The following is a 19,145-nucleotide window of genomic DNA, read 5'->3' on the forward strand; positions in this document are numbered from 1 at the left end:
AACTCTCTGGTAGAGCTGTGTAGCCCCGGGGGTGTAGCATTTTAAGGACCATGTTGGAACTATTTTTTATACCCTTATAGGCGGAAATATATAGGCCTACAACGTGCAACGGTCGCTAAGAGCCAATCAGACCGTGGGTTCCCATGACTACAGTTCCACTCTAAGAATAGATTACTGGCCGTCACGGCTGTATCAGACTGAGGCTGAAGAGCATGCAGCTAGCGTGTTACTGAGTCAAGTCCCTATATCACACAGACAGTTGTCGACATGAGCGATCGTTGCAAGGCGGGTGGTCAATATGATCAATCCATCTCGTATCGTGTGCAACGCCAATGTAGAGTGTGAATTCAACCCTTAGCTACATGATTTATAACTGCAGTAACACAGACCTGTACCGCAGGGCTATTACTTCCCTTTGCGATCTACGACTCTCCAACGTATTACCGTTCATTCTTCTTCACAACTTTGGACACATACACACGGACAAGAAGTTCACCAGATTCATAAGCATAACCTGTCTGATTCTTGTTCTTAAAAAATGGCCTTTCTCTAATAATACATCACATATCGTGTTTATCAGACTCTATACTTGAAATAGGCAGTTTTGTCCGCCTCAATGGAACTCACTCACTTGCGTAAGTAGCAATATTTGCTAAAATCAAATTAATTATTCATGAGGGGAAGTGTGGATCGCCAGTATCGGTAGTGAGTGATGTAATCACGGTGTTTACTTTTTATAATTCTGGCACACGACTGACACGCGACCACGCCCGCAAATGCTACCGCGGTACTCATAGACACTCCATGGAGGTACTACCCACAGGTGTACGGAACGTTTCGTAGATCGTCGTCGGATGGGAAGTGACTGACACTGTGAGGCCGAAGGCCGAACCTCGGTGGAGTACCGAGGTATAGAGTACCGAGGTTCGGCCTTCGGCCTCACAGTGTCAGTCACTTCCCATCCGACGACGATCTACGAAACGTTCCGTACACCCGTGGTACTACCTGCATGATGAAATCGCCCGGCAGCGTGTGTGGTCTTTCTAAACCGATTTGGGATGGCATACTATGGTTTCAGTATGGCTTCCTTCACCGACTATCGGTCATCATTCTCTATGTTAACTCTACTGGAAAATGTAAAACGGAATCCTCTAACATTGGACTGAAAGATTCAAATGATTTTGAGAATGAAATCTTTCCTCAAAACGCAATCTGATTACACTTCAAAGCTTCGTTCACTATTCTGAGGTACTCACCATACCTGTATGAAGTTTTTTGCAGTTTTCACAGGAAGTACAATGTGCATGCGTAAATCATGCATCATCGTTCTATTTTTTCAGCGACTGCTGTAATCATTGATCACTTGACAAGATTCCATTGACGTCATTTGGATCCATAGAGAGAGTGCAACTTTTACATATGAGATGTAATGTGACCAAGCTGAAGGAATCTGCAAAGCTTCTACCTCCATGGTCTAAATGATATCAGCACTTGATGAGAGGCAATGGGAAGACACAGCATTGGGAAAAGCCCATTGGCCCTGAGTAGGTCTGTTGTCACCATTAATTTTTAATACAATCCTTTTCGAACCCTATTGAAAACTAGCCGTATTTTGTTATCTACAGGACATCTGCATTCAGAAATGGGTTTAACCCTTTGACTGCTGTAATTCTTCCCATCAAAATTTTATGTAATCTTTTACCAAATTTTATGAACTTTTCTGTAAGTTTTTTTCATAATTTTGGATCAAATGGATATCACATTTCACCGGCTTCATGTTTTTGTCAAAATTTTGGCAAAAATCAGAAAAAAATTTACTGTGGTATATTTTATCAAAGTGACAAAATTGACTTCGCCACTCAAAGGGTTAAATGGTTGATGCAAATGATGTGTAAAATCATAACTTGAATCAACATGTTATGCAACCATTGTGCTATTGCAAAAATCTAACAATTAGCAAAGTTATGTGAATGTAACAATCACTACTCAAATTACACATGCCATGAAAATTCTCATTTCATCTAGTTCACTGAAGTATGGCATTTTGCACACCTACTTCATTGATGGCGATTCACATGCAAAAAAGCTATTCATAAAGCAGCGATATGTATGAGCTTAAGTGAATTGTCCATTCTTTCAATCATTTCAGTGCCATGTAGCCGATCAAATCTTCAAGTACATGTAAGTGATATCACTGCCTCTGATGCAATATTATCATTCACACCGCCCTCTACTGGCAACTTTGATCAGTTCAAGATCACTGCTGAGACGTAGCCTATGACTGCTGGAAGGGAAAACAATCCAGTTATTGAAATCATTCTTCTGAATGATAATTGCCCTGAAGTGAACTTGATTGGACTGGAATCTGACACTACATCCCTTGTAACTGTTGTCAAGGAAAATGCATCAACTGAAAGTTTATCCCGCACAACAAATTTTTCACAACTGGTGGAAGAGTTTCACAATACTGCAGTGCATGGTTCATGTACTGGTACATGTCAAATCAGACATTCATTGCTCACTCGATCAAGTTCACCAATATATATTCTGATAGGGCAAGACTTAACATGCAAACTGTTGTAAAATAGTGCTGTACCAGTTCTAAATCAGTGCCTTAAACCACGGTCCTTTGTGGAGGGAGCGTGTCTAAACTAGCATTGAAGGTTGATGCTGAAACAAATAGCATGTAGAAGATTTCAGATTGGTGTTAGAACCAACTAAATGATGAAATACACCTTTATGATAATTCAAAGAGCAGGGTTCATACTTTGCCTGATTTGAATACTCAGTTTATGCTTTGCCTTACCAGAACAACTGCTTTACTCATGCAATACTGTATATAATGTAATAAACAGCAAGGGGAAGTATCAACAGAAATCAATGCCTGTCAGCTGTACATCACAGAATGTGCAAAAATTTGAGTACCGCTGCATGTGTAGTGACAGTATTCTGAGTCATATTTGATGAGTTTTTATTCAAATGGAAATAATTAGTCCGAATAATATGCAAATTATTGGCCTGAAAGTGAAAAATCAAATAATTGGGAACAGGTCACCTGGTGTTGATATTTGTTTTGTTTTTTTATTTCGTTCATTATCCAATGGACACGATATTTGGGTTAATGGTATTTCACATTAAGAAAGCTCATGTTTTGTGTAAGTACCCTGGTATTTTCATCTTATGGTGATATCTGTCATCAATTGTTCTCATTTTCCCGATTTTTGTCAAAAATATACTCTTGTTGACCACTCTGCAGATCGCTTTGAAATGTGTCTGTTCAAAAAGGTGCTTTTGTACACTTTTGTTGAAATTATAATAAAATGAGTAAAATTGAAAGGTTTGGAACAATGAATTGTAATATTTAAAAGAGTTAAAACCTGGCAAGTTTGGAAAAACTTAGCAAAATGTTGACATTGCCAAACCGATTAAGGTAGGGGACTACCCATGTAGAGTGCAATATTAGCCAATCCCACAGGTTTACATGTAGAAATGCAAGAAAACTTCCTCCTAATATTGTCATAGAAACTTTCACAAAAGACTTGAAATAAGAACTTGTTGTGTAAATTATTTTCAAAAAGTGGTGTCACTATGCTGCATTCTAAATAAAACACCAACTTTATGCAATACTATACAAAAGAACCTGTCAAAACATGCTGACTCGGCAGTTTCTCTCAGTGTTCTTGAAAAACAAATTATTGTGCAACTTTATTAACTGGTCAGTATCACTCATTTTCCTCTCACACTCTATTTATTTGTTCAGCAATTTTTTCAAACTACACTGTAGGATATTGTGATACTTAAAGTTTCAATCAGCTCCCTGCATGTTTAAGGGTTGATTTTAATCTTAAAGTAGTGAAAACTTCATTAAATGAAAAGGTGATTGTCATATTTCTGTATTTGAGATGTACAACAAAAAACAAAAATGGAGAACTGCTCCTTCTCTCATTATTTTTGTCTACTCACTGTACCCCACACAGCATATACAAAAATTAGAAAAATGACTATATTTGCTACAACTTTCATTCCTGTATTTGCTGACATTATCAAAAAATGTTGGAAAAGTAAGCCTGACTGCAGTTGAAAAAGCATGGGGTAAGGGTTATTTCAGGAGTGCCAGTATATGTAATTTTTAATGATTTTTTATTTTTGCTTTGTATGTCAATAATCTAGTTGTACTTCTCATAACTAATATGTAGCTTGCTAACACAGTGTCTTTACACATAGAATGCCCTGTTATTGTTTACATGTGAGTTCCTACTTCCTTAAATAGCTATCATCTTATGCTTAAGAGTCAAACTACATGATATTGAAATGCATTGTGGGTAAAAGTTGACTTTTCGCTGCAGCAAGAGTTTGAGATAGTGATCTAATAAATACTTTAAACACAAGTGCAATCAGTTTAATGGCAAAAAATTCTGTAAGTGAAACTAGCCAACTCCTGCATCTTTTCAACTTTTTACGCATTTCAGGTATGAAATTCCCTTATAATAGGGATTTTACATGAAATTGATAGATAGCTACAATAATGATAAATTATACATCAAAAGAAAGTTCTCTTCAAGACCAATCGATTGCATTTTGTTTGATGAAAATTGGTCCAGTACGTGCAGAGATATGTCCTGTTGAATTTGAAAAAATCAGCTTCCTATTTAGAAATTATGCCATGGTAGACACCTGTAGTTTTCATTACAACCACGTGACCCCATATTGAACATTGTTTGAGGAAAATAGAATTGCAATTTCTAGTGCTTTTTGCAATAACTCAAGCATTTCTTATTGAAAATTGATGAAATTTTTTGTGGATATCGCTGATGAAATGTTCAATGGTTTTTAATTTTTATAAATGAAAAATATTATGAAAAATATTATTCAGAATGCTGTTTACAAGGTAAACAAATAAACAATACCTGTAAACAATCAAATGATACCTGTGACATTGATCACTGTATGCATTATGTATTGTGAACATCAACAGAAATATGATAATCATATTCCATCATATATTACTTTGCATATATGAAAAATGTTATTTAGATTTATGTTTACAAGGTAAACAAATAAACAACAATACCTGTAAACAATCAAATGATACCTGTGACATTTTAGAACTTGATTTAAATTTAACAAAATATTTTTTTATATTTTTTTTAATTTGAACTTCGGAATTTTTTTTTAATTTTTTTTGTGTGATTACAACTTTTATTAAATGATTATGAAATATGTCTGATTAATGTAGATTTTAAGTTTAACAATTACAGAGAACTTTTCCAAAAAGTCAAAAAAACTTCGTTCTCAACCCTTTTTCTATGCCGTAAAACAGCAACACGCATTTATAGAATGAACAACTGCATTAAACTGGATGCAAAATTACGCTGCCCCGGAAATACCATAGACCCTCGAAGTCAGCGGTCCGAAATACAAACCAGTGTAAAAACCAACTTTTCCAAAGTCCGGAACACCATCAATGAGGAAAGAACAAATTAATAATCTACGGCCTTTTTCTGCAGAGAGAACCAAAATAGTCCCCTTCTCGGGAACTAAAGATCGAAACTAAAATTTCAGTATAGTATCAGCAAAGTGCGTTGCACGTGCGTATGCCTACACTGCAGTGCTGGCTTGACAACTTCTCAGTGTCTATCGAAAAATATCACCCCGAAATCAAACTACTTCGAACAAGATAACGTTTGAAAGGGTAAAGTATATAAATATGTCTCTATAGATCCTTGCGTTTAATAAGAAGTCCGACAAATCTAGCTGCAAAATCGTGAACGTCGGAACTCGGCTTAGACCTGACACATGCGGCGAAGCGCTGATTACTTGTATGTGATTCCTGGGAGTGCCCGGATGTAAAGTTGGGGTGAAACCATACTCGCTAACCAGACATGAACTGAAAATGCTCACGTGTTTTCATAGATATTGCATTTGTCTGTAAATTTAAACTTTTGCCAATAGTTTTAAAGTTTTTTAAGCTGTGATGATCAAGATCATGGACATTATCATGTCAGACCAATGACAACGGCCTTTTTATTTACAAATATGAATTCGGTGGAAAAAATGCTGAATGTCTTTGGCTTCTGGCATTGTATCAGCATTTACATAACAAGTGCAATTGATTGGTACAGTGCTTCACACTGTATAGGCCAAAGTGATATCACCATAAAGTAATGAAAAGCCATATACGCATTCTTTCAGAAAACCATTTTTATTTTTTAAGAACTCAAGTAAAAGATAAACAACATGGCTATTTTGATAAATCTTTCAAGAAAATAGATTAAAATGAGCCATTGAGAAGGACATAGTTTAAATAGCAATAGAGAGTTAGTATGAGTAGTACGGAGAAATAATGGAGTGTTTTTGTGTAAGAGTAGTAAGGAGAAATTCCTCTGTATGAAAGTGGCTAACCAGTACTGGTCTTGCAAAGTGCCCTTGCTGAGTAATCGTTAAGTGTAATTGACATCACTGCAGAAATCTTTCAATTTTTTTCTTTACAGTTGATTGTGAGATCATACCATTCAGTGCAAGGGGTGGTAAGCTGTCAAAACTGTGAGCGTTTGGCGAGATTATTGTACCATCTCTCGGACTGAATGGTATGAACTCAATGTCAAGCTGGCGACGTCCTCGAAGCCCGGTGTCTTCAGTGTTTCAAAACGGCTGGAGAAAACATCAGGTTAACGTCAAATCAATGATATTTTGGGTTGGCTGGGCATGAAATAAACTGAACCTGTTTGTCCCACTTTTTCCTCGGGCAGTTCTCAGGCAGCTACGGGTAGTCACGGGCAGTAATTAGTATGACCGCAGTTTTTGATTTAATTCTATTTTACAATGCAATCCAAATTGGTTTGTGGTCACTATAGTATGACTCAAGTACACCACTTTGCATGCAATGGATGTTAGTGTAAATGTGATCAAGGCATGATCCATAGTCTGTTGTTGACTCCTCAATAACTTGTGTGTAGTTGAAGTGCTTTGTCATAAGTTCAGATAGTTGTCTTGTAGATTGTGTTTGCTTTTGTAAGTCAACATTGAAATCACCAATGATTACGGTTGGTAGATTGTACTCAAGTGTATGGATGAGCTGAAGAAGAGCATGTTGTAAGTTTGATGTAGGTGATGATGGTGGATTGTAAACACCAACAATTTGAACTAAACCAAATGTTGTTTTGTGTATTGCAATTAAGAAATCTGTATTAAAACAATGCAGTGTCTGTGGGGTAGCTTCAAGAGTGTTTTCTTTGCTGTACATAACCATACCATGATATGGTCTGGTGTTGTTTTGACGGTTTTATCATCCTGTCTGAAAAGGTTGAAGTCTGCTATTTTGAAGTCATCATTGTGATCGCCGGTTTGTAGTCTTGATTCACTGCAAATTAGTACATCAGCTGAAGTTAAGCTGAAATCACTAGCAACATCTTGAAAATGGCAATGAAGAGATCTCACATTTTGATAAGTAATAATGAATCTGTTCGATATAATATATGGTAATGTGAAACAGAGTTGTAGCATGGAATGGGTTCTCATGCGTTGCATCTCTTGTGTAACATCAGTGCTAACTGATATTTGATTTTCTTGTAATGTGGTTATGTTGAGACCTGTAAGTTTAGTCACTCTGCTTAAAGCAACATAGTGTACATGACACTGATTTCTCTTGTTTGCTGTACTGAAGTCCACAACCACATTGTTAAGTGTATCACCTTGACAACGATGTATTGTTTTGGCACTAGCTGGTCTGAGTGGAAATTGTTTTCTCACAACTTCTGCATTTTTGTGTCTTCCCACTCTAAATTGCCGTGATATCTGTAAAACTGGCGTCCATCTGTGAGATACTTTGTCATGTATTAAATGCCGTTTTTCACGTCGCAGGTTTTGCCAACACAATCGTCATCAAATAAAATCCATAGAATAGTAACATGATGCAAATCAGGTCCATCGATGTATTTGATTACTCCTGGAGTACCATTTATCAATCCATCATTTACAGACAGATTAATGCAAAGCTCAATACGCTGATTTGTTCCAATGATAATTTAGAAACTAACCCCATTGTTTTTTGAGCAGGAAGCATGACAACAATACCTAATGTTTTGTGTTTTATGATCTCAGAGACATCGCCAATGACTGTATCAGTAGCAGGTATACATGTTTTTATTCCTGTAAGTCTGTCATATGCTATTGCATTGTGGTCATCAACAAGTCTGTTCTCGCAATAAAGATGTACTGTCGACTCATCAATAGATGAAGTTTTTTTATCAACACTGACTATTCGAGTTTGCAGAACTTTTATGTCATGAGATGTATGCTTTCCCTCACGTATACGGTTGAGTAATTTAGCAAAATTCTGGTCATCCTTTTGCCTCATAATATCTGTTAATTCAAACATTTTGAACAGGTCTTTCCAGATGTTGACAGCCAATGGCCCATAATCATGTTGAAGGTCGTTAAATATCCAACCATCAAAGACAGGTTTTAATTGATATAAGTCGCCAAAGCTAACAACGCTGACACCACCAAAGATTTTATTGTTGGCCATTATCTGTTGTAGTCTGAGATTGATATAATTTAACATACCATTACCAACCATGGAGATTTCATCTATGAATATGACTTTTAAGTTCCTGTATTTTGCTTGTAGAGTATTAAGTCTTTCTGATGTCAGTGGTCTATAATGAAAACCTTGGGATGCAGGAATTTGAAAAGCTGAATGAATTGTAGTACCCTTAATGTTGTAAGCAGCTTTTCAGTAGGTGCAACTAGTAATAAGTGTATGTTGTCAGGATTTTCACCAGGAAGATTTGAAAGATATTTTAAAAGTACTTGATACAATGATTTGAGAACAAGAGATTTCCCTACACCAGCGCCACCTGTTAAAAAATATTTAACGGCTCTGTCCTTGTTTTCATCCAATGTACTATGTGATAGAATATTTCTTTTTGTTTCTTGTTGAGTTTCTGTAAAAGTGGATATAATTCATTATCAGCCATTCGTGGTTGTTGAAGATCTTCAATAATGGGATTATTGTACTGATGCCAATGTCCTGTCCAATGTCATATTTAGAATGACTCTCATCACATGGTGCAAACATACTCAATGTGTCACTTGGCCTTGATCCTTCTAAAATGTCTTGATGTTCCTGATGTTGTGTATTTGGAGCAACATTATCAAACATATCAATGGCTGTGTTTTGTACTGCTTCAATAGCTTGATCTAATTCCTGAGCATTTTATTGTACTCCTTTTCTTAGAATCTACTTCAAATTTCACTTGCATGTAACGATCATAGTATGTTTTGCACCCTGCAAGGAGTTCATTTTCATTTCGCCAAGGATAAAACAACATTATTAACTCTCTGTAATGATTTTCTTTGTCTTTTTCCCTATGGAAACGAACATATCTGATAACTTTACTTTTGGTGCGTTTTTTATACACAAGGCCACGTATCTGATATATTGTGTTGTTTTCATCATCATCATCCTCTTCATCAGTTTTGTAGAAGTCATCATTATCTTGATAATGATCTTGCGGGTTATCTTTTAACTTTTGAAAACTGTACCATGCTGCCAAGTCTGCCAAGCACAATTTCTCAAGGGCTTTTGGGCGCCTCTCATATTTTTTCAAGATGCTATCACTTTCTATGTCAGTAGCATTTGGACGCATGTTTTGTATGTCATCAAGAGGTTTCAATAGGATAACTCTATCATCAGGGGGTGATGTGTTAATAAATGTGAAGCCGCGTGAAGCTCTTCTTAGTCTCATTTGCATAACAAGGTAAACAGCTTCTTGAGCACTAACTTCAACATGATTAAGGAATTTGTTTCCTATATGCCTGACACTTTCTCTGATATCATGACATCCTTCCCTTGCTTCTTCCACAGCCCTACTGAGCAAATTACTCATTCCACGTTGAGCTTTACTAATGTAAGATGCGATGTACATGGCACATGCATATGGATCAAGAATGAATTGAATGTCCATGTTTGCTCTCCAAGCTTTGAGTAGGGTTTCATTGTAGCTGTTAATTCTTATTTCATTTGGTGACCTCTTGAGGAATATTTTGTCTGATGTTAGAGATGACTGTATTGCATTAATATAGGTTTGTTCATCAAGTTGTAGTTTATTTAAGAATTCAGAAAAAGAAAGAGTTTCTCCAAATTGTAAATCAGTAACAACAGTCTTGATATTTTCATAGTGCTTTTGAAGGATCTGTTCTGTGCTTTCATCAGTATCCATTGGCAATGGCTGCAATATCATTGTTCTTGGCATAGGTGGCACAGGAAATCCAAATCTGCAAACACATTGGCCTTTTTTCTTACAGGTTTTTGCATGTCTGTGCATTTGATAATTTATCAATTCAGCGAAGGATTCATTACTGGTATCATTTGAACATGTAATATACTGATCTATGAATTGTGTGATGTCATCATCACTATTTTCACCATATTGTGGTGCATCTTTAATCCATACAAGCATGTGTATATGTGGTGATCCTCTTTGTTGGAATTCCACTCTGTAAAAGTAATCGTGTATTTCACCAATTGGATGATGTGAGCTCATTAGGAAATCATGCATAAATCGTTGAAATGAATAGTCAAAGTGTCGAGCACACGTAACAGGGTCAGATTTTATCAAATCAGATTTTGTATTCCAAGACATGTTCAATACATCGTCATCTGTGTATTCCTTGTTGTGAACTGTCCTTCCAAGAATTTTCAATAGATGTATCCATTTAGATTCTGCTGATGAAAATGACATGAAAAATGTTGGAATACCAAGTTGACGTATCATGGCAAATATATCTTTCTTTGCACTCTCCCAGTATGGTGGTGAACCTCTAAGTGTCTTCAACACTCTGAATCCCTCATCAAGTCGAACAATTTTATCAACATTTTGTGGTGATTGAAGCTCACCAGCTGTTAATTTGCGGCCCTTCAGATTACATTTTCGCAAACATAATGTTGCCTTGTCTTTAATCTGCTTGATTTGTAATTTTTTTAGTTTAAAGAAAATGTTAGGCATCGACTTTGCAACTCTCCTATCTTTGTGTCGAAGTTCCCATTTACACAATGTACTATATAATACAGGGACTATGCGTTTCTTTTGTCTGGGTGACCACAATATATTGTTGGAAATGAGAGCTCCTCAGAATATTTGTCTTGAAATATCCTAGTGGTTTATTGTTCTCGCTCCTAGTGGTTTATTGTTCTCGCCTGGTGCATAACAAACTGCGCCATCAGAGTCTGTGTGTTGATCATATAAAGGTGATAGCATTGTATCCAGTGTGCCAGCAGGATGATCTTCCAATTTTATTTCTTCAGTCCAATTATCATCATCATCATGATCATCATGATCATTACTGTCATCTTGTTTACATGTTTGTTTGTCAGACATGTGAGAATAATCATGATCGTCATTTTCCTCACAAAATTCCTGCCAATTGTGGTTTCATCCTTTCTGCAAACAACCCAATCTGTAGATATTGTAATCAGTTCTGCTTTATATAAGGGGCTATTTTTAACTAACCAATTAGCTGCTTGTAAGACTTTCACTGGTCTGACATTCTCTACCTGATAGGCATGACTATAGCTAATCTTTCTTTAAATTTGACAGGTATTGTCTGCGATTCATTTAAAGTTCTAGGTAATGTAGAGACAGTAGTTGATACATCAGCTATAACATTGACTATGTTACCTCTGAGACTAACTTGTCTACCTCTTGGCAATTCTCTTATTTGCATGAATGGAATGCGTAAGGCAACAAGTCTTTCTTCTAGTGGATGTAACTGTAACTCGGGGGGAATTAATGGAAATGAATGTTATTGGCCACAGAACAAGGAGGCAACTTTGACTCTTTTAAATATGAATAACAAGTTTTACATAATGGTGCCATATCATTATCTGTAGCCTGAGATGATGCAAAGGTGTTTAACTTTTCTTTAACATTATTGTAGTTCAAAACACTTTCTCTGTACCACAGCTGTTGGCAGCACACACATACAAAATTTGGGCCATTCTGAACTGCACCGTGAAAAATTTGTATCAGCTCTTCAATAGATTTGGCAGCACTACATCTTCTGTTGTTTAGTTTGTTTAATCTATCTCTCATTTGCTCTCTCTCTCTATATGATTATCAGTTCTTTTAATACTTTTAATATTGGCATCTCTGATCTTTTCGCTTTCCCTGAAGACCTGGTCAGTTCTCTTTGTCTTTTTAGCATTAGCATTTCTTTCCCTTTCATTTTGTCTGTACTCATCATCACACCGTCTTAATTTCTTCGACTCCCTATTTCTGTTGTTTTCAGTTTGTTTATATACATCATCACTTCTCTTTGTTTTCTTAGCAATTACATTCCTTTGTCTTTCAGTTTGTCTGTACTCATCATCACACCGTCTCAATTTCATTGATGTCCTGTTTTCTTGTTTTCAGTTTGTTTATATACATCATCACTTCTCTTTGTTTTCTTAGCAATTACATTCCTTTGTCTTTCAGTTTGTCTGTACTCATCATCACACCGTCTCAATTTCATTGATGTCCTGTTTCTCTTGTTTCAGTTTGTTTATATACATCATCACTTCTCTTTGTTTTCTTAGCAATTACATTCCTTTGTCTTTCAGTTTGTCTGTACTCATCATCACACCGTCTCAATTTCATTGATGTCCTGTTTCTCTTGTTTTCAGTTTGTTTATACACATCATCAGCTCTCTTAGTTTTCTTAGCATTGACATCTCTTTGCCTTTCAGTTTGTCTGTACAGCTCATCAGTTCTCATAATTTTCTTAGCATTCATATCTCTTTGCCTTTTAGTTTGCCTGTATGCTGGATCAGCTCGTTTATTTTGCTTGGCTGTTAAATCTCTTTGCTTTTCGCTTTGCCTAAACTCTATTTGTTCTCTCTTTTCTCTCTTGGCAATCATGTCTCTCTGTTTCTCTATTTCTCTATAATTTACACAATGTTCATTTTGCGGCATAGAAGATTTCTCTGTTTGTACTGGTCCAAAACTGTTTACATTTATTGCTTGTGACAAATTTTGCTCTGTGCTTTGCAGAAAGTCATAGTGACCACTATCAATTTCTCCTTCAACACGGATTGCATGATACAAAAGATGTATACTTACAGAAGAATTACCAACAGTCTCTAATGGTTCACTTAAAGTGTCAAGATGAACTGCAATATTAATGTTATATGCAAGCGCTGCAGCATTTATTTCAATGTCCCCTCCATAAGTTGCATTACCTGGTTCAGATCTGGACATATACTGCCTATAGTCATCTTGAGAGACAATATGCCATCTTTCATATTCACCTTTAATTGGATCCTCATATCTGTCCCAATGTTCAATTACATAGTCAACAGTATGTACTCTTATTGCATGATGATGATCTTGTGTTCCATAGAGTCCTAGACTTATAGCACGGAACAAGCAATTACCATCACCTTCGACATTAACCTTTGTGTAACATCTGTGAGGAGTCTGCAACTGTCTTTTTCGTTGCATGTACAATTACTTCTTTCATTTTTTGCTTTTATGCTCAGTTTTTTTACTCTCATTGTACTTTTATAGTAACGTTGTGTTATGGGTGTGCTTAATATTATAATAAGTTCTTACAGTCAATTCAAGCACTTGTATACGAAGAAAAATTAATAATTTGACTGATGTTGCTTATTGCTTCCTTGATTTCTTCTGATGCTATGAAAAGTGAAACCTTAAAAGTTGAAGTATTGATGAAAGAATGATTGTGTTTGTTGAGATTGTAGACTATGAATGTGTTATTGCTTGTCAATATTGTGCAGTTTAGACGTTGAACCCTTTCACTACAAAATTTAGGTCCAACTTTATTGGGGAAGCTGGACCTAGACAGAAAAAAGCAGTTAAAAGGGTTGTCAGTAATAAGTAGACAATGATAGAATGTGGTATGACTGTTCTTGTTTATTATGAAGTAAATGAATGCCAATTTTCAGAAATTGTAGAGAAATGTCAGTCTTCCTTATATATTCAGTACGCTGAAGTAATTCTATTTGATTGCAATAATCTGCCTGTAAACAATACTCTTGTTTCCTATCAGGAAGTAAATGATAGAGCACTAACTTGTGTGCTGTTAAATATTCACGGTATAATTTCACAATGTACACTGAGGAAGACAAAGACAAAACTTTACTGCCTTATTTTTTTTCTTCTGCAAGTTAATACTGAATATTATCAATGTCAAATCAGTTGTGATCTAAATGCGAAATTAACCACAACAGTGTTTGCTCAAAGTACTATCAGCAATGTTGTAACCAATGCTTGTTGACTATCAATTTGTGATCTTGAACGCGCCTCTACAGGCAGTCTGTACCGTCTATGGGCAACTGTGCCTCAACTGGGCAGTCTGTGCCTCTTATAGGCAAGTGATTGTGTTGTACCCCTTTGGGCAAGTTATTGTTTGCGCCTCCTATGGGCAAATGATTATTGCGCCTCCTATGGGCAAGTTATTATTGCGCCCTTGCTATGGGCAAGTTATTATTGCGCCTCCTGTGGGCAAGTTATTGCTGTGCCTCCTATGGGCGAGTGAATGTCACCACGTATATGGCCTCCTGGTATAATCTGTTAAAGAAACAAAAACTCAAAGTAAGACATCCATTGCATCCTGTTAAATATACATATTTGTACCAGTGAAAAAAATTGGCAAAAAAGATGAATTTGATGTTTTACAACATGTAAAGAACTTATTCCATTTTTTTCATGGAAATTATTGACCAACAAGTTCATCATTGATGACACGACACCATTCCTACAAAGGCAAGTTGCATGACATTGGTCCAGGTATGTCAGACATATCTTTGTGAATGGCCACAAAATATAACATAATGGCTGCCTGATGGCATTGATAGTATCAAAGAACAAATTGAAATCGGTTTGGGCATGTCTGAAATATCTACCTAGATGCCTGAATGCACACACAATGAAAAGCTGCATGGACTAACAAAGAATGGCAAAAGTGAATGAACTCACACAAAAAAATATGTGGATTTAATTGGAATGTCCTAATGAATGCCCTGTGGTGATGTAATCATCAATAGACCACTTCTGCAAATGAAAAAAAAACATAACACCAAGGATTAAAATGACCACTGTCATAAATTTTGTTGACTCCATGAAGTGCCATATCATTTACTAGAACAGTGATACAACATTATCGAAAGCTCTGTTAACATTTCTCACACAACTTCAATGTCCAACAATCTCTTCAAATAGCTATCTATAATGTTTTTGATGTGTGTATGACATGTCATTTTGTTTTAATGAAATATAAGGGCAACACACGGATGTAAATCTCATCAATTAAGTTTATCTTTTAGGACCCATTTAAACCTCATTAGTTCACTCATAGAGTATACTTTTCATGAATAATAAATGAATTCATGGTTTATCATCACTTTGTCCTGTGACATTTCATCACATTACCATTTTGTCCTCATAATGATTCACTCAAATTAATCTGCATATTACTAAACTTGTGTAATTTTTTACAAGCTGTACTTTAGAAATTGTCAAAATTTACAGGATGGAAAGTCAGGAAATCTCCACACTACACACACACACTAATTGATCAGTTCCTACCAGCCGACAGGCTTTATTGATCTATCAACAATTACAGTGGTGGCCTACTCACAGGATCTTGCAAGCAATATTTGTCTGGAAGTTATGAATATGATGAATAAATGTCATTTTTTCATTATACAAGCCTTCCCACCTATGGGGTGGACCATTTGATATCCTGGGGGGGGGGGGGGTCTGGAAGATTTTTGGGGGCATTTTACATTCTTATTCGCTTTTGATGGTAACGCATTTTCCAAGCACAGTCTTTGCCACTGAGTACCAACCATCGAAATTCAGTAGCTTGTCCCACATTATAGGAAACTAAAAAAGTATGTAAATGATCAGACATATTATTATGACGATATCATGAAAATATTACTGAAACCCTTTCGGAGCACCACAACAGACCCTATACACAAACAATAATAGTAACTATTCATCATTGCTACCAGTGTACCTAGAATATCCATGTCCCCGCGACATCTACGAGAACGAAAACTATTGCCCAATCTAAAATCCCTAACCCTAATCTATGGCTTTGCCACGACAAAATTAGGTGCCACGACAAAATTAGCCTAACCAGCCTATGACTCTCGTCGATTGTCACAAAACAATCTTTACGTGGACTATTTTTATGAAATAGTAATAACATTGACACCAGTCAAGTTGTTATTCTTCGTGCAGGACCTCTCGTGTACGCTAAGGGATACGCTGTCGGGCCGGACCCACGTGGGTTTTGGAGACAGTGCAGCGTACACAGAAATCTACCCGACCTAGCTAGCTCTGCGTACCGTGCTGTGTGTTTCAGGTGTTACACGGCCCCACCACATCTAATGGATGAATTCTACAGAGGAGCCAGCGTAGCTGACATTGGCGCACGCCAAGAAAACATTTAATCACAGAACAGTGAAGCGTAAAGTAATGGATTCTTTCAATCATGCTACAGACTTTTTAAGGTTTGTGACAGAGGGCCTTGTCTGCCTTCTTACAATGAAGCAACTACAGCTGTCATCTCTGAACAGTCGACCCCAAGACTCACTTTATAATGAGCCAACAAACGTGCGCCAGAAAATCTCAAAAGCCGTTGCTCAAAAAATATGGGTCTAAATGAATACAAAGGATTTGGAAGACCTCATTAGACTAGATGAAAGATGTGATGATGTAGATGATAGTGGCGGGGGCGGTGTAACGCCGAAACACACAGCAGGGTACGCAGGGCAAGAGCCGACCGTACAAATCTATGCCATGAAAAAGTCAAGTTCGGAACTACAGCTCCCAGTCGCGATCGAGTCACAGTCGCGCTCCTTCTCGATTCTTTTGATGCATGTACCGTACTATTCACTTTCTCAACCGTAAACTCAAAGCGTCCAAGTCAAATCGTGGTATCGAACAAAGGTGCATACATCAAATCACGACATAGAATCAACACATCACACACAAATTACTTTGAATTACTTACCGACACCACACCGACAGTCCATCAAAATCACGCTTCAGAATTTGTACAGCAAAAAGCCGGATAAGCGTACTCACAGCACAGAAAGGCTGTGGAGACAAGCGAAGAACTATGTGCTCGTTATGATACGACGGTATAACTTGATTTACGCGACGATGGCGGGGAGACGAAATGTACAAGTACAGTAAGTGCAGTAAGACTGGCTTTATGCCGCTAGGGTTTGTGGGTAAAATGTATCCAGCTGTAGCCAACCTGGACAAGCACATTTCACAGCACCCTCAAACAGTCGATTGTTTTCACTTGTCATACGCGGCGTAACAGAAAAATTAAAACTTTCATAACTTCATTAATATCCAAGCCACGCCCACCAAAACCTTTTCAGTTCTAGCCATTTGAATTCTGAAGATGTCTACCAAATTTGACTGAAATACGTTCAGCCGTTTTTGAGAAAATGGACCAACAGACAGACAGACAGACAGACAGACACACAGACACACAGACAGACAGACAGACAGACATCGCTGCGACATATGCTCACGTGTTCACACGTGAGCAAAAAAGGGCCTTAAGCATCATTTTTCGCATCGCCAGACTTGTAATTATTGCAGAATTACAATAAATATATATCATAAAATTAATTTTTGGGCCGAACGTTTAAGGATATCAAGATTTTCTTTCAAAAATACACAAACAAAACACAAAGTTTGATCATTGATTGAGTTTTTCTCGGCCGATTTTAACGTTCGCCCCCTCAAAATGAAGCCCATGATCTCGTCTTTCGTACTACCCCTAAAAATTAGTGATGCGGTCGGAATAAGTCATGCGGAGAGCCTATCAAAGAGGTATATATTCGATCGCTTTCCCGGGACATTTGAGATCACGGCACAACGCTCAAAATCGCCGGTACGCGTGAGTTTGTAGTCGTGCTGCTTTGCCATTTATCGTAGTACAAAAGTGAAAATTTCCCAAAATGAAGTTAAAATAATAATCTTTAACACTAGTACTACAGTTTCATTTTCTCTGATTATTTGGTCTGTTTAAGAATTAACACGAAAGTTCGGACTAGACCTGCATCGAACGCGTACGTTCAACACGAATGTCATGTGACCTAAAATCCCTACTTATAACCTAAAATTTTACTTGGACTTCTGTAATCCAACATGTTTTTTAACCTGTAAAAATATATCATGTTGAAAATAGGATGACAGCCTGAGACTTTTATGACTAACTTAGGGAGGCAAAATTGTATTTACAGTACTGAGAATTTTAGTCCAGACTAGAACTGATAACAATGCAGTCTATGCATGTACTACCGTGCATGTCATTATGCTTTGGAAAGCAGAACACAAAACTATTTGACATATAAATCACAGAGACAGCAGAGACAGACAAAGCTCCAGAGTGAAGAGAATTGGCAATACTGTGTTCCCAATGGAACTTTCATTATTTTTTATCGGAAATTTTCTTTCCAGAAATCGTCTTTTTCAATCAATAAACAAGTAGGTTATCACGTCCAACAGTGTGTGTTGAAAAGTTGGTGAAATATTGTATATTTTACAGTCTGTAGATAATTAGTAGGTGAACGCTTTGTATGATTACTTAGCTCTGAGTTTATGACGCGTGGCCATGCCAAACGCGGTGATATAATTTGATACAGTTCATAGTAAGCAAATGTGCACTGGCGATCACAAAATTCTTCTTTCAACGAAAATTATATTGTATCACTTATTCTGGTAAGTCTTTGAGCGAAAACGTGCAAAAAGGCAACACAGTTGATTTTCAGGGCATTGATAATTTACGTTGATAATAAAACAACATGCAGTCAAAAAATGTTTCAACATTTGATTGGGCATGTGGCTATCTGAAACGCTACCTATTTGAATTTAGTTCATCATTGTTGCTGTCATGCAAAGGTAAGAATACTCCCAATAGTGGTAAACACAGTACAGGTAATTGTACAGCCATCAATCCCAAGTCAAGCAATGCACCTACTCCGAGACATCAATCGAAAGACAAGGATAGAAATTGTGATGGCAATTTTAGTAGCAGAAGGAATAATGATGGAAATAGCCCTGAAGGTGAGACTCCACCAAAAAAGTCCAGGTTAAGTGAACGTCTGG

General features: G+C 36.9%; 2 long non-coding RNA genes across 2 annotated transcripts; one reads left to right on the forward strand and one right to left on the reverse strand.

The window, feature by feature from the left end:
* The first annotated feature begins 207 nt into the window (after positions 1-207).
* Positions 208-4,882, forward strand: LOC139118353 (uncharacterized). Its single transcript, XR_011548691.1, has 3 exons — positions 208-635; positions 1,341-1,548; positions 2,150-4,882. It is a non-coding gene; the product is annotated as an uncharacterized lncRNA (long non-coding RNA).
* Positions 4,883-13,896: 9,014 nt separating this feature from the next.
* Positions 13,897-17,263, reverse strand: LOC139118411 (uncharacterized). Its single transcript, XR_011548711.1, has 3 exons — positions 17,029-17,263; positions 14,982-15,056; positions 13,897-14,573 (listed from the first exon to the last, which is right to left on the reverse strand). It is a non-coding gene; the product is annotated as an uncharacterized lncRNA (long non-coding RNA).
* Positions 17,264-19,145: the final 1,882 nt, after the last annotated feature.

This window comes from Ptychodera flava, chromosome 1 (genome assembly GCF_041260155.1).
Source record: "Ptychodera flava strain L36383 chromosome 1, AS_Pfla_20210202, whole genome shotgun sequence".
Lineage (NCBI taxonomy): Eukaryota > Metazoa > Hemichordata > Enteropneusta > Ptychoderidae > Ptychodera > Ptychodera flava.